Source organism: Bison bison, unplaced genomic scaffold (assembly GCF_000754665.1).
Source record: "Bison bison bison isolate TAMUID 2011002044 unplaced genomic scaffold, Bison_UMD1.0 scf7180017864020, whole genome shotgun sequence".
In the NCBI taxonomy this organism is placed as follows: Eukaryota; Metazoa; Chordata; class Mammalia; order Artiodactyla; family Bovidae; genus Bison; species Bison bison.
The window spans coordinates 1,758,185-1,782,753 of NW_011494592.1; the positions used below are offsets into that span (position 1 = coordinate 1,758,185).

Below are 24,569 nucleotides of genomic sequence, written 5' to 3' on the forward strand. Positions count from 1 at the left end.
CTGTGTGCAATGAACAGGCAGTAGGGAAGGGGAACCCTTCCATTTCTGAAATGTGTGGTTAGAACACTCCTATTTCAGCTCTTACACATCATCCGAAGATAATTTTTGTCTTTTTGTTCAGTCATTAGGTCATGTCTGACTTTTTGTGGCCCCATATACTGTAGCACTCCAGGCTCCTCTGTCTTCCACTCTCTCCCAGGGTTGGCTCAGATTCATGGTCCACTGAGTCGGTGATGCCATCCTGCCCTCAGTCTTTCTCAGCATCAGGGTCTTTTCCAGTGAGTCGACTCTTGGCATCAAGTGGCCAAAGTATTGGAGCTTCAAGATCAGTCCTTCTGTTGACTATTCAGGGTTGATTTCCTTTAGGACTGACTGGTTTGACCTCCTTGTTGTCCAAGGGACTTTCAAGAATCTTCTCCAGCACCACAGATCAAAAGCATCAATTCGTTGGTGCTCAGCCTTCTTTATGATTCAGTTCTCACATCTGTACATGACTACTGGAAAAACCATAGCTTTGACTATACTGACTTGTGTCAGCAAAGTGGTGTCTCTGTTGCTGTAAATTTGAATAATGAATCACAAGGTGCAGAGGAGGTTTAACTCGTTCCCTAACTTTCTTCTGTCTTTGTGTTCATGTTTTCACGGAACAAGTTACATGCTTGGAGACTGTGGTGAATTTCAGGATTTACTGATTTCAAAGCATCCTCCTTAAGGAGTAGGCCAGGGAAACACTGAATTCTGAGAGGGCTTGAAATCATGTCCTGAGTGTTTCCTCTGCACAGAATGGCATCGTGGAGCCCAGTTTGTCGTTTCTCTGTGCATGTAAGTGAATGGATCTCAGCTTTTCTTTGATGTGTACAGTGGATGAGGGTTGTTGGAGGAAACCTGGCTGCATGAGGAAGTGGGTTTTCTTTTTGCCAGGTGGCCGTTGAAATGTGTTTCCTCTGTGCCCAGTTGAAAGGCTGGGCATGTAGATTTTCATGCTCTTGTCGTGTTTTAGCTCTGGAAGTGCTTACACAGCTAATCTGGCTTTTATGTTTATTTCCACTTGGAGCTCAGCGGGAGGCTCTTTGGAGATATTCGGACAGAAATGACTTAATTGGATTTCAGCCCAGACACAGCATATGAATGGCTTTATGGATGGCATTAATTGGGCCGTTGCCATGGGAAGTCATCTATACATTTTTGAGCTTGAAAGTTTAGAAGTCCTCTTTGATTCATTCAGTCTCTGTCACTGGCTTCTTGCTAGTTTATTTGATCAATGACATACTCAAGAAAAATAAATTTATGGCAATAAAATGAAGACATATGGTTCGTTAGCAGAACCATCATTTGGTTTTGGCACGGGTGCACTGATTTGTGATGAAGGCTCCATGTTGACACCCAAGAGTTGGATCAGGCTGTGTGTAAGGAATTCAGGGTCTCTTGGGTTGAAATTTGGGAGAAGAGGATTCTAAACCCTGGAGCACTGAATGGTGCCATTGTTGTTCAGTCGCTAAGTCATGTCTGACTCTGCAGCCCCATGCACTGCAGCATGCCAGGCTTCGCTGTCCTTCACTATCTCCCAGAGTTTGCTTAAATTCATGTCTGTTGAGTCAGTGACGCCATCCAGCAATCTCATCCTCTGCTGCCCCCTTCTCCTTTTGTCTTCAGTATTTCCCAGAATCAGAGTCTTTTCCAGTGAGTTGGCTCTTGGCTCTTCGCATCAGGTGACCAAAGTATTGAGCTTCAGCGTCAGTCCTTCCAATGAATATTCAGGGTTGATTTCCTTTAGGTTTGACAGGTTTGATTTCCTTGCAGTCCAAGGGACTCTCAAGAGTCTTCTCCAGCACCACAGTTTGAAAGCATCAAGTTTTTGGTGCTCAGTCTTCTTTAAGGTCCGACTTTCACATCTGTACATGACTACTGGAAAAACTGTAGCTTTGACTGTACAGACCTTTGAGGGCAAAGTCATGTCTCTGCTTTTTAATATGCTGTCTAGGTTTGTCGCAGCTTTCTTGCCAAGGAGCAAGTGTCTTCATGGCTGCAGAGATTTTGGAGCCCAAGAAAGTAGTCTGTCACTGTTTCCACTTTATCTCCATCTATTTGCCCTGAAGTACTGGAACTGGATGCCATGATCTTAGGTTTTTGTACCATTGTGGCAGATTCTATAGAAATCACTGAGGAAGTGTAAGTTTATTGGATGATGAATGTCTGATAAGAGTCATTCTGTCGAGAGCCTGCCATGTGGCTGAACCATATGGATGGCAGCATGTGGAGGTCCCTTGCTGGAGGCACTTGTGTTGCCTTTGAATGGGGGCGGTTTGGTTATAAAAGAGCAATCGCTGCAGGAATGAAGGACGTTCCTGTAGAATGTTCCAGAAGAGGGGAACTTTGGGTTCATTCCTCCTGGACGATGAGTTGGTTTTGGCTGGACAGTAGTTTTAGGAAGCTGCAGGTGTGAATCTCTTCCTAAATGGTGGAAGAAATGGACATAAAGGCACAAAAGTAGGAAAGTATCTGGCATTTGGGGAAAATGTGGGTGAGTCATATTGACCATTTTTCAGAATATTCAAAAGCAGCTAAATATACTTTAAAAACACAGTGATATTAAAATTCATATTCAATTGGCATGATCATGAGTTTGTTCTCTGAAAGTATTTTTTTTAACCATTAGCCACATACAGTTAGAAATGTCACTTAGATCACCTGTGTGTATAAGTTATCTCAGATGAGAATTCAGTGTCTATATCTTCTTTCTTTCCTGTCTTCCCTTCCTTCTGTCTTTTTCAACAAAAGAGGTTTTATTCAATAGTGTGTTTTCATGTTTAAGGTTTATCTTGGTCAGCATGCTTTTTATTTGTGGTGTAATTACCTGGACAACAATGAAATCCTGTGGACACTTCGTAAAGAATGCAGGTGACCCTTTGCAAAATATTTTGTGTAATTGGACTATCCAGTTATGGCATTGAGATGTGTATATATACACAGGTATGTGTATATAGGGTTGTATACACACACCTACATGTATGCTGATTCTGAAAACTGATTTGGGTCAGTGGAAATAGGTTCAGAGAAACACCTATGATGCCTTTTGGAGGATGGGGACTGTTGTATTAAGAGGCTAGCATCAAATATATACACAGAATCTTATAAAGCATTAGAACAGGTGTTACTAATGTTATTCCTATCTGCTAGAATTCTGAGGCAGCGACCGTAAAATTTAAGTCCATATTAAGATTTGCCTTATGACTTCCTTGTCATGGTACTTTAGATAAATGTATTAATGCATTTTGGTCCCACATCATCAATTTTGGGTAATTCTCACATCCACTCCCGTGTGCTGAGCTCACAGCTACAGATTAGGGGCGTCGAGACCTCGTCACAACTGAGGACGTGGAGAAACAGGACCAAGGAGGGAGGGGCATGTGGGGGCTGAGCAGGTCTGGGGCCCACGGCTCCTGCCACGTCTTTTGGTCATGGCGTGTGTGGTCGACCCACTGCCGGCAGTTTTGTTCTCTGAGAAGTTCTAGAAGACTTGAAGGCAGATGTGTGCATTATTTCAGAACACAGAACCCTCAGAGCTCGGCATCTGACCAGTGATCCTGCTCCCCACACCTCCCCAGCCACATCTCCTTGAGGCTGTTCAGAGTTAGAAACTCATGCTCTTTCTGCCCCATTTTCATTAATCAACTTGTGATCCTCACACAGATGCAGTCCGCTGATAACCAGTGTTATCATTTAAATTGATTCCAGCCCATGGCAGAAAAATCTGGTGGTTTCCTTTTCAGGACAGTTTTATCTTGAGTAAAAGTCCAAATTTGGTGGGCCTTTCTGAAATGTGGACCCCGCATCTGACTGTTAGCACTGCGCACAGGGTAGTAAGAAGCAAGTGGGGTCCTGTCCCTGGAAGCATTAGTGTTGTTTTTTTCTTTTTAGTAAAAGAAAAAAGATAATTGCCTTTAGCTTGTCCTGCAGATGAGGGGTCTGGGCAGTTCACTGCGTGTGTCTTGCATGTTTATTTCATACTCATGTACTATTTGGTCATGATACTCATCTGGCATAATCCAAGAGTCTTGAGCTTATGTGCAGTGTTCAACAGTCAAACAGTGTAACTCAGTAATTTTTTTCTGCATTGACATCTAAGAGAAATAGTGCCTTTGTTTTTATTTATGTATGTACTTTATTAATTTTAACGATGTGTTAATTTCTGCTGTATAGCAAAGTGACTCAGTTATACACATATATATGTTATTTTTTATATTCATTTCCATTATGGTTTATCATAGGGTTTTTTTTAACTTTTTATTTTATATTGGAGTAGAGCTGATTAACAATGTTGTGATAGTTTCAGGTGAACAGTGAAGGGACTCAGCCATACATACACATGTATCCATTCTCCCCCAAAGTCCGCTCCCATCCAGGCTGCCACATAACACCGAGCAGAGTTTCCTATACTATACAGTAGGTCCTTGTTAGTTATCCATTTTAAATACAGCAATGTGTTCATTTCCATCCCAAACTCCCTACCTATCCCTTCCCCTCATCCCTCCCTCCAGCAACCATAAGTTCATTCTCTAAGTCTGAATCACAGGATGTTGAATATAATTCCCTGTGTTATACAGTAGGACCTTGTTGTTTATCCATCCTATAGATAATAGCTTATATCTGCTAACCCCAACCTCCCCAGCCACCCCGATCCCACCCCTTGGTAACCACAAGTTTGTTCTCAGATTAAGGTGGCATGTGTGGTCATGGACTTGCGTCTTAGAAACTATGATACTGTCCTTCCCTGATTTGAGAGGCAGAAGCCGGGCTCCTATTGTGGCAGACACTCCAGACTGATGGCGGTGACAGATGACCTTTGCCCAGGTCTGGAGGTTCTGGCCCTTTAGTGGTGATCCATGTGGGGAGAAAGAGTCCAGTGGGGCTCTGCAGTCAGGCGGGCCTGGGTTTGAATCCTGGCTCTGGGCCTGAGGGTCTGGTGGTTTGGTTCCTGAGCCGACGATGAGTTGTGTCTCCTGGGTTGCTGTGAAGGTGGAGCCACCAACACAGTGTCCCTGGGACCTGTCCAGTTGCTTCTCTGCTTCTGTGGGTTGGGCGGTGGAGTGCTGGTCTTTATGGGGAGCCTTTAGGGGATTCATGTCATCTGGGCAGTAGGCAGGACTGCATGTCCATCCTGCCCAAAGAGTGGGGGGGCTCCAGCCTTTGGCCTCAATGGAAGGTCATGAGCCTCTCATTAATCCTGAAGACTCTACTGCAGGGAAGTCTGTCAGTGATGGATACCAGCCCTGAATGGCCAGCCCACTGAGGTTCAGAGGAAACCGCCCAGATGGCCCAGAAAAGCAGCCAGGACAGGCTCCGTGGGGCACCTGGAGTTCAGGTGGGGCTGGGACAGATGGTTTGGGTGTCTGGAGGCCAGGCCCGTGGGGACAGACAGGGCTGCTGGTTGGCAGCCACCTGACCTGAGCACCTTCACTGGTGTCCTGGCTAAATGCCCCCCGAGACCAGGGAGAACCCCAGGTTGTGCCCAGGCTTTTCAAAACACAGTCAAGAAAAAGAAAACCTCAGTATTGCAGAGAATTCAGATAGTCCTTTGGTTTTGCCGTGGTAGAATGATCGGGGTCCAGATCATTGTGGAGAAAGGGGTGCATTTAGTATTTGTGTTAATATCCTTTACTCTGTCCTCATCGCTTTAATTCCTATGGGGAGATGCAAGTGGTGCTTGTGGGGAAATGCCTGTAAAGACAAGCATGCACTGTCCCCTCCTGCCTGAGCAGGCTGTGAAATGTTCTCCAGTGACCACCTTGGCCCCAGTGACCTTAAACCTGGCAGTGTTGCCAGTCAGAGGTGGTTTTCTACAAAGTGTATGCTTTCCTGGTGGATTCTATCACAGGTTGTACTGAAGACCTGATCTGAAGTGCTCGTCCTTAACAGAGGCTTTGAATAGTCCACGTTAAACGTGGCAGTGGGTGGACTTCATGGAAACCCAGCAAGGGAACAGCTTAGTCTCTGTGTTCACTTCTGAGGAAGGTGTGTGGTTCGTGCACTGACGCTTGGTCAGTGAGATGCTTTTCTTGAAGAAAACACCACCCCTCCGTCTCACACAGTTGGATCGCAGGTAACTAGGCCATCTTTGTTGTTGTTCAGCTGCGTCCGACTCTTTGCGACCCCATGGACTGAAGCATTGCAGGCTCCTTCTCTGTCTCCCGGAGTTGGCTCAGATTCATGTCCATTGAGTCAGTGATGCCATCCAACCATCTCATCCTCTGCTACCCCCTTCTCCTCCTGCCCTCAGTCTTTCCCAGGGAGGCTCTGGTTGGAACCTTGTCATTGGCTCAGATCCTGGGCATCCACCTGGATGGCCACAGCGAGTGTCAGAGGACAAGACTTCCAGACCCAGGCCGTGGCACTGGTGAACTGGGAAGGAAGATAAATTCTCTGGCACTAGGCTTGCTGCTGGTGTGGTAGGTTCAGCTTTGGAGGCTTGCGTTCCTCACTCCAAGCCTGCTAAGGAGAATCTCTGCCTCTATGAGAACATTAAGTCCTGTGGCAAAGTGAATATTAGTATCTCTCCCAGGAGGTTATTGGGAGGATTAAATCACACACACATATACACACACCATGAGCACACCGTGCGTACAGGGGGCAACTCAGACAGCCCCCCAGACGCCCAAGGGCCTTGGCTTGAGCTCTGACTCCAGGCACATTCACTTTCCAATGAAAATTTTAAAGCTACAACTTATGTCCAGAAGAACCCCTGAAAATACTAATACAGAAGTGGTGTTTGCAGACACAGCAGTATTTAGCTAGTGGGTTTCTCCAGTAAGTGGCATGTGTCAGGCCCACAGTGAGAAATCGGAATCCTTGGTCAGGCCTGGAGTCTAGATAGCAAAGCGTCTGTTTTGTCTTGTTTCTGAAAACACACGGCAGAGAGAAGGCCTCCATCCTGGTGCGCGTCTAAGATCTCGTCCAGGTCTCATATCCCTGGTGTGTCTGCCCAGCACCTTTCCCTTGTGTTAAATCATACATTCAAACAAAACTAAACAAAAATCATCCAAGCCCTTAAAATAATACCAGAGAATGCATAAATGGAATTCATTTTTTAATCAACATTTATGAACTTGCCTTAAAGCCTTCCCTGAATTATCTTTTTCTATTTGACTAAAATAGAACTCGACTCTTCTGTGGGGTGTTTAATAATGTTGTGAGTCATCATCATGGTTTGATGAATTAATAGGTCTTGTACAAGTGAATGGTCAGGACAGATCCCTTCAGGCTTTGAAGCATAATTAAAGATGCCAGTGAACCCTCTTGGAGTCCACAGTGCCTCAGGGTCCCCTCAAAGGACAAATCAGGACTGAAAATAGGTACCCAGGTGTCAGGGGCCATAAGGCCAAGTCCCACAGCCGGGAGGGAGGGGGTTGCGGGACCCTCTGTCGGCTCCTCCTCTGTAATTTCAGGATGCTGTCTTCAGATTCCTGTAGCGATATTTTCTTTTTAAAAATTTTTCTTGGAGTCTAGCTGATGTACAATGTTTTGTTAGTTTCCATTGTACAGCAAAGTGACTCAGTCATACACATGACGTACACATACAGTATAGCCTCTCTTTTTCAGATTCTTTTCCCATATGTGTCATTAGAGTATTGAGTAGAGTTCCTTGTGCTATACAGTAGGTCCTTGTTAGCTATCTATTTGATATATAGTAGTGAGAGAGAGAGAGTGTGTGTGTGTTCATCCCGATAAGGACGAAGCTGTGGGTCTGGTGGGGCCTTTCTCAGTGAATGGTCCGCGCAGGAGATGAAATCTCTACATGATATCCATTCTCTGCAATTCTTCTCCCTAATTAGGCTCCCAGACGGGCTTTTTGAATTTCCACTTGGCAGCTGCTCTTTTGTTTTCAGCAGGCTTGGAGGGTGTGGGCAGCGGTATTGTGGGGAGGGGGCTGGAAGAGATCTGGGAGCTTGGGTCCCTCGGTTATCCCCAAGGGGGTCCCCACCTACCCTCTGCCTCCACGTTGACCCAGGGTCTGGAAAATAGAGCAGGGCAAAGGAGTTTTTGTTTGGGTCGAGGTCAGTAAATATAAAGCACATTTTTTCCTGGGGTCTATTAAAAATATTTGGAGAAGGAAACAGCAACCCACTCCATTATTCTTGCCTGAGGAATCCCATGGACAGAGGAGCCTAACAGGCTACAGTCCATGGGTCACAAGGAGTTGGACACAACTGAGTGACTAAACAACAACAACAAGTAAAATATTGGTTTCAGGTAAACAAATAATCAGTTATTTTTCAAGCAGTAACTTAAAATCCAGCAAGCAAGCTGCCCTGATAAATGGTGTCTTCTGTCTCTTTTCAGATTTCCTACGTTCCTTTTCTTCGAGCAATTTCCTGGATTGTCACTCTCTGCTGAGATTTGAATTGGATAGGAGAATTTGGAGAACTCCAGCAGCTTGGTGACTTCAGGTGCAGTCAGCTGAGGAACTCAGCCTTTGAGGAGCTCTGTGTTGTGTGTCACCTCTCGTAACTGGGTGCCGAAGGTGAGTGTGGCTTTCCGCCTGAGACAGGCAGGAGGAGTGACTGCTTTCGCCTTAGATGCCCACGTTGCACTGGGCGTACGCTTTACGTTAGTAAAATGGCAATAAATGTAGCTCTGATTTGTTGAGCCTTATAAAATGTAAGTTGCCAAGGGATGTGGTTCAGAAGTTAGACTCACTGTTCCTGCTTTGGTGCATGGTGGCAGCAGGTAAGCTAGGAGGCAGGACCGTGGGTGCCTCCAACCTGTGAGATGCCCGGCGCCTGAGCTCCTGGCTGGACAGGTAGCTTGTGTCTGTGGGAGATGGGCCTTCTCTGTGTCATGTGGGATGGGTGTCCAGAATACGTAGGAGCTGTCTTCAGGGCGAGCTCCATCTTGTGAAGCTTCATCCTAGCTTGGATGCTGGGAAGATAAGGTTGCATCAAAACATCAAATGGATAAGGATTCCGAGGGAGGGTTTATGTTTTCCTATGAGAAATGTTCTCATGTGTTAAAATTGTACTTGTGACACAGCATATGGCTTGAGATTCAAGGCTCCTGGAATAACAGGTACTGGACAAAAGAATGTCTCTACAATAGGCATTTCTCAGCCCTAACATGATTTTGGACCATTTGATTTAGATGATACAAGATGCTGGCTGGCAGTCAGTTCCTCTGGGGTCCTGGCTCTGACTGGGCAATAAAGTGCTTTATGAGAAGGTCCAATTCATCTTCAGAGTGTTGTCTCCTAAGTGGAGGTTTGTTGTTCACTCACTGTCGTGTCCAACTGTTTGCAACCCTGTGGATTGCAGCACACCAGGCTTCCCTGTCTTTCACCATCTCCCGGAATTTGCTTAAACTCATGTCCGTTGAGTTGGTGATACCATCCAACCATCTCATCCTTTGTCACCCTCTTCTTTTGCCTTCCATCTTTCCCAGCATCAGAGTCTTTTCCAGTGAGTTGGCTTTCCTCATCAGGTGGCCAAAATATTGGAGTTTAAGCTTCAGCATCAGTCCTTCCAGTGAATATTCAGAATTGATTTTCTTTAGGCTTGAGTGGGCTTCCCTGGTGGCCTAGATGGTAAAGAATCTGCCTGCAGTACAGGAGACCTGGGTTCAATCCCTGGATTGGGAAGATCCCCTGGAGGAGGGCATGGCAACCCATTCCAGTTGAACATAACTGAAGTGACTAAGCACAGCACAGGATTGACTACTTTGATCTCCTTGCTGTCCAAGGGGCTCTCGAGAGCCTTCTCTAGCACCACAGTTTGAAAGCATCAGTTCTGCAGTGCTCAGCCTTCTCTGTGGTCCAATGCTCACATCCATACATGACTACTGGGAAAACCATAGCTTCGACAGTACAGACCTTTGTCAGCAAACTGATGTCTCTGCTTTTTAACACACTGTCTAGGTTTGTGGCGGAATAACACCCAATTTATGAGCTTTCCTTTCAAGGCTTATTTTGCTTCTATTATTCACAAATTCCTTTATACTATTCTTTAAAAAAATTTTTTTTTGTTTTACAATAGAGAATATAATTCGGAGAAGGCAGTGGCACCCTACTCCAGTACTCTTGCCTGGAAAATCCCCATGGATGGAGAAGCCTAGTAGGCTGGAGTCCACGGGGTCTCGAAGAGTTGGACACGACTGAGCGACTTCACTTTCACTTTTTCACTTATCTGCATTGGAGGAGGAAATGGCAACCCACTCCAGTGTTCTTGCCTGGAGAATCCCAGGGACAGCAGAGTCTGGTGGTCTGCTGTCTATGGGGTTGGACAGAGTCGGACACGACTGAAGTGACTTAGCAGCAGAGAATATAATTGCTTTGCAATGTTGTGTTTCAGGTGTACAGCAGAGTGATTCAGTCTTATATAAATACACACATACATTTTTTCAAATTCTTTTCCTTTTTAGGTTATTACAGAATATTGAGTATAAAGTTCCCTGTGCTATATAGTAGGTCCTTGTTAATTATCTATTTTTATATTAAGTAGTCTATGCATGTCAACCCCAAACTCCTAATTTATTTCTCCCCCTGACCTTTCCTCTTTGGTAATCATAAACCTGGCTTTAAACTATTCTGGAACCCGTGACTTCGGACTACAAAATCTCTTGGTTTGAATGTTGTAGATTTCTTACTTTAATATAAATTAGAGTTTTCTTTTATTTGGTCTAAAACTGCTACTAAACTTGTTGTAAATCAGGTTTTTCTCCTCAACCCCCTTTTTGTTTTTGAACCACCTGGATTTCAGTTATGTTCCCCTTTGATGTGTGGCCAGGAGAAGGTCATGGAGTCAATATGTCATGTTTCTTAGAGTACGATGGTGAATTCTGCTTTACTATTTCCTTGGAGCAAGCGACACTCTTCCCACCTGTTTGGGGAAGAGGCGGGGCATCCATTGTGATTTCCAGGTCAGGTCCTGATTTGGAATTGAGAACCTGGAGCTCATCTCAGCAGCTGATCCAAGCCCTCCTCCTCTCTGTGTCCCCGTAAGTGACCCCGAGACTGCCTTTTCCCCACAGGACGTTGCTGGCTCTCTCTGGCTTTACATGCTCCTGGGCAGTGAACAGCCACTCCCAGGTTTCTCTTCCAGACCTTGTGTGAGTGCACGGCATTGGGTGTTTCATGTCCAATCCTGGGAGGTTTCCTTTTCATAAAAAAATCTTAGCTGTGACCACTCAATTTTTTAAATAGTCGTTGAAGGGAAACCTATTAAAACTTGCTCATTTGTAAGTATAGTCATATATCAATCGGTTTGTTAGATTTCATGTGAATATAAGCTAGAAATTAGTGTAAATCCTTGAATCTAGTCAACAGAATTCATTAGTGATTCATCAGTAATAGAGTCTTGGCATGACTTCTTTAGAAGCTCGGTCATGGGTGACATTAGCAGACTCTAAGTGACTGTCAGGGTCCTCTTCCAGAAGGTCATAAGTCAGGGGGAAATCACAGGCTTAATTGAGGAAGTGTTGATGTGTTCTGCATAAGTGCCCAGCGAGAGTCTGTTATCATCATGCAAACAAGAGGTGATGCCCGGTGGACAGTTATATGCAGATTATCATGCAAAGATACTTAGAAAAATATTTGTATGCATGTAATTTTAAATAGACTTTTAAGTTTATGACAGACACAGCGAAACCATGATTTTCTTATTAAGAATTGCTTTTGTGGTTTTGAAAACTGTCCAGTGGGAAAATCAGTAGATCTGTCCTTCCACGTAATAAATATTGACTGTGAGCACAGCTGGATTCTAGGCTACTCTTCCTGCTGTGACTGTTTTAGCAGCTACAAAAATAGATGGAATACAGTTGTTCCAGACTCTTTTTCTCGTGGCCTTGTGGGATAGGGTGTGACCCTGACAGCTCTGGTTTCCGGATTACCGCTACGTCAGGTTCTTAGAGCAAGTCTCGAGTGCCCGAGGCAGGGAAACTGAGTGAATTTTAAAGAAGGGGACTTGGAGCAGGAGCATCATGGGTCTTAAGGCACAGGGCTGCTGCTGCTGCTGATTAGTTGCTAAGTCATGTTGGACTCTGCAACCCCATGGACTGTAGCCTGCCAAGCTCCTCTGTCCATGGGCTTCTCCAGGCAAGAATATTGGAGTGGGCTGCCATTTCCTACTTCTGGATCTTCTGACTCAAGGATCAAGCCCAGTTGCATGGCAGGCAAATTCTTTACCCTTGAGCCACCTGAGAAGCCCATGGTAATCAGTCTGCACATCATTTAAGCAGTAACAGGTGGGGACTGGCATATGCTATTGGGCCAGTGGTCTTTGATGTGCCCACGGGAAAGGTGACGGTTTGGTCAGCCTGTCACTTGCCTTGTCCTGGAGAGAAAGAAAACAGTGCCAACCTGGTAAGGTGCTAAGTGAGGAGTCAGCCTCGGAAACATTTCCACGTTACTGGGCACCCCAAGTTGGTGCCGTCTCAGCTAGCCGTCCCTGGGGCTGGACCGAGGGGAGCAGTCTTGAGGGATGTCAGCTGCATCTCTGGGTGACCTGAGGGGCCCCCGAGCCCCCTGTATCCAGGGCCTGTAGTCCCTGCGCTGCATTCTTTTCTCCCCTGACCATCCCTCCCATGTTGAAATTAAGGAGCCAGGTCCTGAGAATTCCCCGGCCTTGACTTTGCCTGATTTGAGGGGAGTGGAGATCATTGGAGGAGCGTGGAGACAAGCCCCTTCCATTTGGACTGGAGTGAACTTAACAATGTAGAGTCTGCCCTTAATTATTCCCTGGATAACTCAGCATTGACAGTGACTCACTATTGTTGGAGGCTGGCTGGTATTTCCTGGAGATGGAGGATGTGAATAGTTCGTATGTTGTGCTGAAGATTGTTTGAAAATCTACTTGAGGACTTTTTCAGGAGAGCAGTCTAATAGGTGGAAGGACGTGGGTGTTATACAGGAAGACGGTGCGTAGATGACAAGACATATGGGCACAGAAAAATAATCCAGACTGGATTTCATGCTGTGGCAGTTGCTGATGTGAATACCCAAGGTGTAAATGTTAGCATAGGCATCATTGTAATGACCTTTTCTGTTATCTTTTTAGTCTTTATTTCATTTATTTTTTCTCTGATTACTATCCTTCCTTCTACTAACTATGGGCTTCACTTGGTCTTCTTTTTCTGGTTCCTTGAGGTGTAAAGTTTTCTTTATTTGGATCTCAGTTTTTTTTTAACCTGGGTTTTTATCACTCTGAACTTCCCTGCTAGAACTACTTTTAATGCATTCCATTAGTTTTGGTCTATTGTGTTTCCATTTTAATTTGTCTCAAGATAGTTTTGTTATTGAAATAGACTTGATTTACAATGTTATATTCGTTTCACATGTACAATGTAGTGATCAGTGTTTTTTATGCATTGTGAAAGTGAAAGCAAAAGTTGCTCAGTTGGTCCAACTCTTTGCGACCCCCATGGACTATAAAGTCCATGGAATTCTCCAGGCCAGAATATTGGAGTGGGTGGCCATTCCCTTCTCCAGGGGAATCTTCCCAACCCAGGGATCGAACCCAGGTCTCCCACATTGCAGGCAGATTCTTTACCAGCTGAGCCACAAGGGAAGCCCAAGAATGCTGGAGTGGGTAGCCTATCCCTTCTTCAGGGGATCTTCCTGACCCAGGAATCAAACCAGGGTCCCCTACGTTGCAGGTGGGTTCTTTACCAACTGAGCTATCAGGGGAGCCCTTTATACATTGTACTCCATTTAAAATCATTACAAAATAATGGCTATATTCTCTTGTGCTTTAGAATACATCCTTGTTGCTTATTCATGGTAGTTTGTGTCTCTTAATGTCTCATATATTTTTTTATTTCTTCTTTGACCCATTGGTTGTTCAGTAACATGCTATTTAATTTTCATATATTTATGAATTTTCCAATTTTCTTCTTATAACTGATTATTGTGATGGGAAGAGATGTAATTTCATTCTTAATTTTATTAATACTTGTTTCTGGCCTAACATATGATACTGTATATCCTGGAGAATGTTCCATGTGTGCTTTATAAAAATATGTGTTCTGCCTGCCCCTATTGGATGAAATGCTTTGTCAATGTCAAGTCCATCTGGTCTAGTGTGTAGTTTAAGTACAAATTTTCTTATTGATTTTCTGCCTGGATGATCTATCCATTGTTGAAAGTGGTATATTGAAGTGCCCTACTATTACTGTATTGTTGTCTATTTCTCCCTTTAGGTCTGCTAATATTTGCTTGAAATATTTGTTGTTGTTCAATCACTAAGTCATGTCCAACTCTTTGTGACCCCATGGACTGTAGCACTCCAAACTTCTCTGTCTTTCACTATCTCCCGGAATCTGCTCAAATTCATGTCCATTGAGTCCGTGATGCCATCTGACCATCTCATTCTCCGTTGCCTCCTTCTCCTGTTGCCCTCAATCTTTCCCAGCATCAAAGTCTTTTGCAATGAGTTGACTCTTGGAATCAGGGGCTGAAGTATTGGAGCTTCAGCTTCAGCATCAGTCCTTTCAATGAATATTCAAGGTTGATTTCCTTTAGGACTGACTGGTTTGATCTCCTTGCAGTCCAAGGGACTCTCAAGAATCTTCTCTAGCATGACAATTTGAAAGCATCAGGGGTTACTCAGTGTCTAGGGTTGGCTGTAGCCTTTGATGTTCTAGTAGATGTAGTGGCTAGAGCTGCAATAATTGGTTTAAATAGTTGCCCAGTAAGTACTGAATGTTGCTTAAAAAAAAAAAGTAGTGTTGATTCTGCCACAGTTAACCTACTTGTGAATCAGTGGAGGCAGATGTAAAGTACCAGGCACTTACCAGGGGCTTGACTCAGGCTTGACCCCTCCAGGACACTATCTGTGGCTGAAATACAGGTCTTATTACCCCCTATTGCATAGGCAGAGACACTGAGCGAAGATGGTTCCCAGGGTCTCAGAGTGGAACTCACACAGCAGCCTTCTGCCCTGCCCGTGCACTGCTTCCAAGCTGGTATTCCTTCTGCTTCCTGTCTCTGACATCCCACAGAAGTGACATGGCGGAGACTGGTATCGGAGTGCCTTCCTTAAACCAGGGACTCCTCACCACTCTGAGAGATGAAACAACTTGGCCACAACCCAGTGCTCGTAGGACAAAGTGGGCTGTGCACCCACATCTTTCTGACCCAAAGCCTTTCATTCTTGCTCGACAGTGAATTTTATTTATTTTCCCTTGCAAAATCTCCAGCAACAAAGGTTGGTTTGGAAACCAGTCCCTTTGGAATCTCAAGGAATGCATGAAGGAAGCCTTTGGAAGGGGTTGAGGGTGGGAGCCGAGACCTGAATCCCCCAGAGGCTTCGTTCCTCCCGAGACCCCAGCGCCAGCTCAGTAGTCTTCGGACCTGCACTTGTATCCGTCTCAGGGGTCACTGTGTGTTTGTGGCCCCCAGTTGACCGTCTGACCTCTGAGAGAAGTCATTTGTGGAGGCAGAGGGACCTCCTACCCTTCCTGTGTGCGTGATCATCCCTTGTGTCCCCTGCGTTTTCCATAGTACCTGTGTCAAGAGCAAAGCCACAGAAAATCAAGATTGATCGTTTCTTTGTGCAGCCACAAAATCATCCTTTTCTGCTGGTTGAGGTGATGGTCAAAGCTTAGGCAAGCATTTCCCTTTTCTGTCACAGCCAACATGCCCCATCAGTGTGACTTGCTTGAAGGCTGGACACAGATTGTTGCTGTTCAGTCTCTAAATCATATCCGACTCTTTGCGGCTCCATGGACTGCATCTCGCCAGGCTTCTCTGTCTTCCACCGTCTCCCGGAGTTTGCTCAAACTCACATCCATTGAGTCAGTGATACCATCCAACCATCTCATCCTCTGCTGCCCCCTTTTCCTCTTGCCCTCCATCTTTCTCATCATCAGGGTTGTTTCCAGTGAGTCAGCTCTTCACATCAAAGGTGGCCAAATTAAAAACACAAAAAGCAAACCCTTGCCCCTGCCACCCCCATTCTTTTCCTTAGGAAAGATTATAGAAATGAATTCATAGCTTTACAGTCATGTCTTCACTACTCTCTGAATTGTACCTTATAGTTTGCAAATGAATTTTCTTATAAATTCTAAGATCAGGTGATGTGGCTATCTCCCCCCCATTTTATAAAAGGTGGAAAAGAGCCTGAAGAGTTCACTTTATTTGCCAGGACGGCCCAGCAGATGGTGATGCCTGACTCAGGGCTGCATGGGGGCTATGGGGGTGCTGACCACACAGACGCTGTGCTGGTCTCAGCGTCCCTGGACCGCGTGTGTACAATTCTAAGAAACAGGCCACTCCAGCCACTTGGAGCTTTAAATAGAGCGCTGCTGCACTTGAGGTTCCAAAATTAGGAGAGATGAAGAGTTCTTCTTGGCATCCTTCCTCCAGAAAAGCAAAAACATATTCGTCCTGTGTCTGTGTGTGTTGCCGGGTAGGGGTGTCAGCTTTTCAGAAGCAAACTAGACCTCAAATGGGTAAATTTTTTGGAGGTAATGGGTGTATTTATTACCTTGTTTTGGGGATCAAGGGTATATGCATATGTCCAAACTCATCCATCTATACACATTTAATACATGTCACTTCTAAGCGTACGTCAGTAAAGCTGAGAAATGCTGAGCCCATCCATGGCCGGATGAGAGTTCCTGTATGGACCCACTGCAGTGTGTGCCAGTCTGGAGGTTTTTTTTTTTTTTTTTGCCTACAGTTTTTCTGAAGTGTAGAAAACCGCAATGAGCAGCCTGGTGGTCCAGGAACACAGTTGGAGGGTCACTGGTGGCTCCGGGGGTCCTACCTTCTCCTGTTGCGAGCCTGTCTCAGTGCAGAGAGTGGAAAAGCACCTTGAGTTTTAGGTTTCTGCTGATCAGAATTAACTTTGCTGTTGGCTATTATGGAAACTATTTGATTTCAAGATGTTGAGATGGTTATAAAATCATATTGAGTAGTATGGTATGAATTGAATGAGTAACTGATATGAAAGGTATGAATAACTGAAACCATGAAAGATCAGTTTAAGGGGAGCAGTTTTTGGTGCTGTGTTAACAAGCAAGACAGTAGCAGAAGCAGTTTTGAATGGAGGCCAGTGGCCCTCAGTGCTTGCTGAGGGGGGTGACCGTGTCTACCTGCTGGTCCCCAAGTGGGGGCCAACCCTGCATCTCACTGTGAAATGACATCTGCCTTCTGAGCCTCTTGGAGTCGACTTTGACCAACAGTCACATTGACATGTGAATTGATGGAGTTGGAGGCTCTCTGGCCTGCCCTGGCTCTCCCACCTGTGTGCAGACCTCCCCAGGCATAAGTGGGCAGGCCATGGTCAGGGGCAGCCCAGGGCAGCCCCCAGCTCACTGGGGGAAGTGGAATGCTTCATCCACAGGGGGCATTTCTGTAGAATGCTGCTTTCTTTCTGGCGCCCCCCACCCCGCAGTCCAGGACTCGGGGAATGAGTGGGAAATGCAGGGAATCTGAGGACCACCCTACTCCGGCCCCCAGTCAGCCTCGCTTTGGTTGGAGGGATTGGGCATGAAGAGCCTGTGCTCTTAACCTGAGTTCTTACAGTAGATTTTGTGACGCATACAGAGATAACAGTTTGCCAACCAAGGTCTAGATAGTCAAAGCTAATGGTTTTTCCAGGGGTTGTGTACAGATGTGACACTTGGGCCATAGAGAAAGCTGAGTGCTGAAGAACTGACAGTTTTGAACTGTGGTTCTGCAGAAGACTCTTGAGAGTCCCTTGGTCATCAAGGCGATCAAACCAGTCAATCCTACAGGAAATCAGCTCTGAATATTCATTGGAAGGACTGATGCTAAACTCCAGTACTTTGGTCACCTGACAGGAGGAGCTGACTCATTGGAAAAGACCCTGATGCTGGGAACGATTGAATGCAGGAGGAGAAGGGCACAGCAGAGGATGGTTGGATGGCATCACCGACTCAGTGGACATAAGTGACTAAGTCGTCCGACTCTTTGCGACCCCATGGACTTAATTCCTAAACAATAACAGCAACAAGCAACTCAGTATCAAAAATACATATAACCCAATAAAAACAGGGACCAAAGATCAAAATGGATATTTGGCACCCACCCCCAGATGTGGTGGGCTTCTCTGGTGGTTCAGACAGTAAAGAATCGTCTGCCAGTGCAGGAGACTTGGGTTCAATCCCTGGGTCAGGACAATCTCCTGGAGAAGGGAATGACTACCTACTCCAGTTCTCTTGCCTGGAAAATGCTATGGACAGAGGAGCCCAGCTAGCTTCAGTCCATGGGGTTGCAAAGAGACAGACACGACAGAGCGACTGACACTTGCACTTTTTCAAAGCCCCTCTTTAACTGTCAGAAGCAGGGTTGCTCTGGACCAAGCGCAATTTCTGTGCTGTGGATGAGGCGTGGAGATGCTTCCTGGTACTGTGTCAGCATCCAGCTTTCCATCCAACCCCACATCATCTTCCCAGGCAGAACTGCCTTCCTCCTGTTCTGGCACAATAGGAGGATCTCCACTGCCTCCCAGCCTCCCTGATGCTCACATCATCAGCCTGGCCCATTTCTGTCCATCTAGTGTTAAAAGGCATTGCCCCTGTGGTATCGGATCATGGACACAGTGAGCTTTTCTGAGTTGATTCATCATCTATGCTGTCTTTCTGGACAATGAATGACTTTGTCTCCATTTGCTTTCAATTGAGTTGTTGTTCTGTTGCTTCTTGAACTGCAGGACTCTTTATATATTCTGGGAACCGGTCTTTTGTCATTATATATACTGGTTACTTTACAAGTATCCTATTTTTAAAATATTTTTTGACGTTCTTTGAAGTCTTTATTGAATTTGCTACAATATTGCTTCTGTTTTATGTTTTGTTTTTTTTTGGCCTCAGAGGCATGTGGGAATCTTAGTTCTCCAACTAGAGATCAAACCTGTACCCCCTGCATTAGAAAGTGAAATCTTAACCACTGGACCATCAAGGAAGTCCCAATTTCATCATATTTTTTCTATTTCTTTATTTTTAATTAGAGGATAATTGCTTTACAACATTGTGTTGGTTTCTGCCACATGTCAGTGTGAATCAGCCATAGGAATCCATTTATCCCCTCCCCCTTGAGCCTCTGTCCCACCTCTGTCCCCATCCCACCCCTGTAGATGGTCACAGAACACGGGATGGAGCTCCCTGAGTCACATAGCACATTCCCGCTGGCCGTCTGTTTTACGTGTGGGGTGTATACGTTTCCATGCTACCCTTTCAGTTCGTCCCACCCTCTCCTTCCCCCACTGTGTCCACAAGTCTGTTCTCTGTGTCTGTGTCTCCCTTGCTGCCCTGCAAATAGGCTCATCAGTGCCATCTTTCTAGAGTCCATATATATGGGTTAATGTACGATTTTTTTTTTATCTTTCTGACTTATTTCACTCTGTATAATAGGCTCTTGGTTCATCTACTTCATTAAAATTGACTCAAATGTGTTCCTTTTTATAGCTAATATTCCATTGTATATATGCATACCACTACTTCTTTATCCATTCATCTGTTGATGGACATCAGGTTGCTTCCTTGTCCTAGCTATTGTAAACAGTGCTTCAGTGAACTTTAAGATACATGTGTCTTTTTCAATTATGGTTTCCTCAGGGTATGTGCCGGAGAACGAATGGCACCCCACTCCAGTACTCTTGCCTGGAAAATCCCATGGATGGAGGAGCCTGGTAGGCTGCAGTCCATGGGGTCGCTGAGGGTCAGACATGGTTGAGCGACTTCACTTTCACTTTTCACTTTCATGCATTGGAGAAGGAAATGGCAACCCACTCCAGTGTTCTTGCCTGGAGAATCCCAGGGACGGGGGAGCGTGGTGGGCTGCCGTCTATGGGGTCACACAGAGTCAGACACGACTGAAGTGACTTAGCAGCAGCAGCAGGGTATGTCTAGTAGTGGGATTGCTGGGTCATATGGTAGTTTTATTCCTAGTTTTTTTAAGGAATCTCCTCCAATCTAACATCCATAGTGGCTGTATCAATTTGCATTCCCACAAACAGTGCAAGAGGGTTCCCTTTTCTCCACACCCTCTCCAGCATTCATTTGTAGATTTTTTTGGTGATGGCCATTCTGACTGGAACAAAGTGATAACCTCATTGTAGTTTTGATTTGCTTTTCTCTAATAATGAATGATGCTGAGCATCTTTTCAAGTGTTCATTAGCCATCTGTATGTCTTCTTTGGAGAAATGTCTATTTAGATCATCTGCCCACTTTTTGATTGGGTTGTTTGTTTTTCTGGTATTGAGCTGCATGAGATGCTTATATATTTTGGAGACTAATTCTTTGTCAGTTGTTCCATTTGCTATCATTTTCTCCTATTCTGAGGGATGCCTTTTCACCTTGTTTATAGTTTCTTTTGCTGTGCAAAAGCTTTTAAGTTTAATTAGGTCCCGTTTGTTTATTTTTGTTATAATTTCCATTAGTCTAGGAGGTGGGTCATAGAGGATCTTGCTGTGATTTATGTCAGAGAGTGTTCTATGTTTTCCTCTAAGAGTCTTATAGTTTCTGGCCTTACATTTAGGTCTTTAATCCATTTTGAGTTTATCTTTGAGAAAGTATTCTAATTTCATTCTTTTATACGTAGCTGTCCAGTTTTCCCAGCACCACTTATTGAAGAGGCTGTCTTTGCCCCATTGTACATTCTTGCCTCCTTTGTCAAAGATAAGGTGGTATCCACAGGTGTGTGGGTTTATCCCTGGGCTTTCTGTCTTCTTCCGTTGGTCTATATTTCTGTTTTTGTGCCAGTACCATACTGTCCGTGTGTTACATACTGATGACTGTAACTTTGTAGTATAGTCTGAATCAGGAAGTTTGATTCCTCCTGCTCCATTCTTTCTCAAGATTGCTTTGGCTGTTCAGGATCTTTTGTGTTTCCATACAAATTGCCAGTTTCATCATATTTTGATCTGGGAGGATTGGTAATTCCCATTAGAGAATCGAGATTTATTTGAACTAGAATGATTTTTTACTGTGTCAGCTATGCATACCACTATTTATATACTTTAATGCTTTCCTATAAAAGGGAGTCTTATATTCTTACAGCTCTGCTATAAGGATTATGTGTATGCTTTGTATTGCTTCAGTGTTCAACATCCTGTTTTTAAATTTGGGGACTGTTAAAGATAAATGCAAAGTTTTCAAATCATTTTATTGACAGGTATGTCTCCAGGTCTGAGACAGCGCTTCCTCAGTAGTTTAATGAGCTTTGCTGAACTTTCATCTTTCCTTTTCTGTTGCTGCTCTTATCAGTTGTCAGAAAAAGTTGGAATTTTGCCCTTCCTTATTGATCTGTATTTCATGAATATTTATGTATATTCTGTGTATTTTCCCCCTTTTTCTCAAAGTAGCTGAATGACACAAAATTTTAAATTTTAATTGAAATTATTCCATGGCTTCCCTCATGAATGAAGAGCCCTTATTATGTAGAATAACAATGACGGTATCAAAGGTGAGTGCGAAAGTATGTGTTAGCGATTCAGTTGTGTCTGACTCTCTGCGACCCCCATGGACTGTGTAGTCCACCAAGCTCCTCTCTCCATGGGATTTCCCAGGCAAGAATACTGGAGTGGGTTGCCATCCCCTTCTCCAGGGGATCTTCCCTAACCAGGAATCAGACCTTCGTCTTCCTGCATTGCAGGCAGATTCTTTACCACCGAGCCACCAGGGAAGCCCCTATCTAAGGTGAGATTGTTTTAAATAAAGTTCCTTAATTGTGATTCTGGCTGCACATCGGGACTTAAGCACAAGAAGCAGCATCTCAGTGTCTTGTGTCCATGAGAGTTCTGGTGGTGGAAGCCACACAGCTGCTGGCAAAGAGCACCCATGCTGCTGTTCACGTGCTCTCTGGGTACACAGGCTCAGGCCCTTACAAGTGCTCGGTTTATGAGGAGACACAATCCTTGTTTGCGAGGAATCTTATTCAGCGAGAAAACAGACAATAAAAATGTACGTGAGATCCCAGTAAGTGCCAGGGAGAGAGAAAGCAGAACAGGAAAGTGTGTGTGTGTTGTGGGGGAGCAGCTGTGGGTGCAGCGGTTCTTTCAGATGAGCTGGGCGGACACTTGGTTTCATCAGGGTGGGCTGTGAATTTGGGGACGGGGGGAGGGGGCAGGGGAGGCAAGAGGAGCAGAGAGTGTGAGCTTGGAGGAAGAGCTGGCCTCGGATTGTGTTCTCCTGTGGTGGGAAGGGCACGAGGCTTGAACGGAGGAGACACAACCTACCGTTCGTCCGTTTAGGAGCATCACAGGCCACTGCTGGGGAGGCAGACTGCGAGGGTGGAGACTGACCCAGTTGGGGAGAAAAAACTGTATGGTCTGGGCCCAGGTGGGGCTGGCTTGGAGCTGGGCAGTGGAGGGTCTGACGGTGGTAAAATTTGAGAAGTATTTTGAAGGTGAACTGAACTGAAATGAAATGAATGGGGCGCATGTATTCTGCGAGACGTGCCAAGATTTTTGCCTTTTGGGCACGTGGACGGATGTTCATCTTATGCTCATGGACTCAGAGGGGGCCTGGGGAGACGGGGGGGGGTGGATTTTGTGGTCACTCTTTGATTGGTTTTCTTTTGCTGTGGTTTGGTGTAGATGGTGGAGAGTTCCGTTTGGGTGAGTTGGAGAACAGTTGGAGGTGTCTCAGAGGTGGGGGAGGGGTCCACGTCTTGGGGGGCAGGGCTGGAAGCTGCACTTGGGAGCAGCTTGTTTAGAGAGGGAGCAAAAGGATAGAGTCGAGGCCCCCCAGACAGCCTAGGTCAGAAGCTTGAGGAGGGGCCTGTGAAAGAGGAGGAGAGAAAGTGAAGCAGGGCTGGGTGCTCCAGGCAGCGGAGCAGAGGGCAGCCCTTCAATGGCTAATGGACAGTGTCTGCTGTCAGCAGGCAGGAAAGACAATCCAGGAGAGAGAAGAATGACCTAGCCAAGAGAAATGGCAGTGACCACAGGACGGGTTCCTTCTTGAAGAGCAGGGTGGGCCCCATTCAGCGCAGATGAGGCTTTCCTTCCCCAGGATCACCTGCGTCGCCTGAGGTTACCTGTTCACCTGTTCACTGTGTGGGAGAGCCCGTTATGTGCTGACAGCGGCTGCAGCCACCCGGCCTAATGGGAAGGTCAAGGAAAGGCACTGATGATTCAAGGTTAATATGCACCTGCCTCATCACCCTTCTACAGAATGACTGATCTAGCCAGCCTCAAAGAAGACCAGGGTCATAAACAGCTTTAAAATGTTGCCAGTCCCATTTGTAATATAAACCTTACCTGGATGAAATATGATTTATTGAATTCAATTCAAAACAGAGACAAAAGGACCAACAAAACGAGTGTAATATTTTACCTCTAGCATATTAACCTGTAATTTCAGAAAAATACCTGTGTGCACACGTAGATATAGACGTATCCAAATATAGAGCTATGAGCAGATAATTGGTTTAGAGAGCAACCGGTAAGAAAAGAGACTGACTACATGGGGGGGGAAAGTCATCCTTACCTTGATTTTCAACATACATTCTGAATTAGTCCAATAAGGTAATCTACTTCAATATGGGTCTTAAGGCTTTTTCTTTATAAGAGCTCATGCTTTCATTGCAGTCAATCAATTATAGAAATTCACTCAAATAGAGGTTTTCAGTATGACAACCCACTCCAGTATACTTTCCTAGAGAATCCCATGGACAGAGGAGCCTGGAGGGCTACAGTCCATGGGGTCACAAAGTCAGACACGACTTAGCAACTAAACAAGTAGGAAGAATATTAGCCTGGCCCCCAAAGATGTCCACATCTTCCTCCTTGGAAACCTGTGAATATGTTAGGCTATGTGGGGAAACATGGGGGGAAGGAGGTTACTGATCAGCTTATCTTGAGGGAACACCCTTGTAGGCCTTTGTGACCACAGAGGCCCTGTGAGCAGGAGAGGAGGCAGAAGAATAAGAGAGGAGCCTGCCTGGACCAGGGCAGTGCCCAGAAGCTGGAAGACATAAGGACCATTCTTCTCTGAACTCTCCAGAAGGGACATGGCCCTGCCCATACCTTGACTCAGCTCCAGTGAGACCCAGCTGGGACTTCTGCCCCACAGAACTGTAAGGGAATGAACTTGGGCTGTTTCAGGCCACTAAGTCTATGCAAGTGCCTACAGCAGCCCACGGAAAAAGAATGCCACAAGTAACCATGCCAAGGTCAGCCCAAACAAAAATAACACTTTCATTGTTTTCTCTCATTTATCACACTGTTTTCCCCCCTTTGTTTATTTTGCAAATACTTTAAAATAGTACACTTGCTTTAAGGAGACTCAGTCAGGGAAACGGTGTCAGAAGCAACTTTTAAAGACCTAATAAGAACAAACATTAAGAAATGTGAAATCCAAATTGCATTCATTTTCACAATATCAATACTAAACTCAAGACAGCAACTTCATCAAATATAAATGTTTCAAAAGTAAAAGGCAATCTTAATTTTTTTTATCCTATGAATAGGGTCTGCAAAAATAGGTAAATTATTTTACTGTACTTGCAGGAGATTAGGTCTCAGCCTGCACGGAAGGAGCAAAGCAACAAAAGACAACAAACAAATACTACTAGGAGTAATGCCCATACATATCAAACTATCTAGGTGAACCATGT

The 24,569-nt window shown here is 45.1% G+C and overlaps 1 protein-coding gene across 2 annotated transcripts in view; it reads left to right on the forward strand.

Moving 5' to 3' along the window:
- Positions 1 to 24,569, forward strand: part of NCK2 (NCK adaptor protein 2) — a 117,322-nt gene that overhangs the window by 57,953 nt on the left and 34,800 nt on the right. For both annotated transcript variants that reach the window (XM_010834122.1, XM_010834124.1), the window contains exon 2: positions 8,338 to 8,518. The gene's annotated coding sequence lies outside the window, so the exon portion shown is untranslated. The remainder of the gene's footprint in view (positions 1 to 8,337; positions 8,519 to 24,569) is intronic.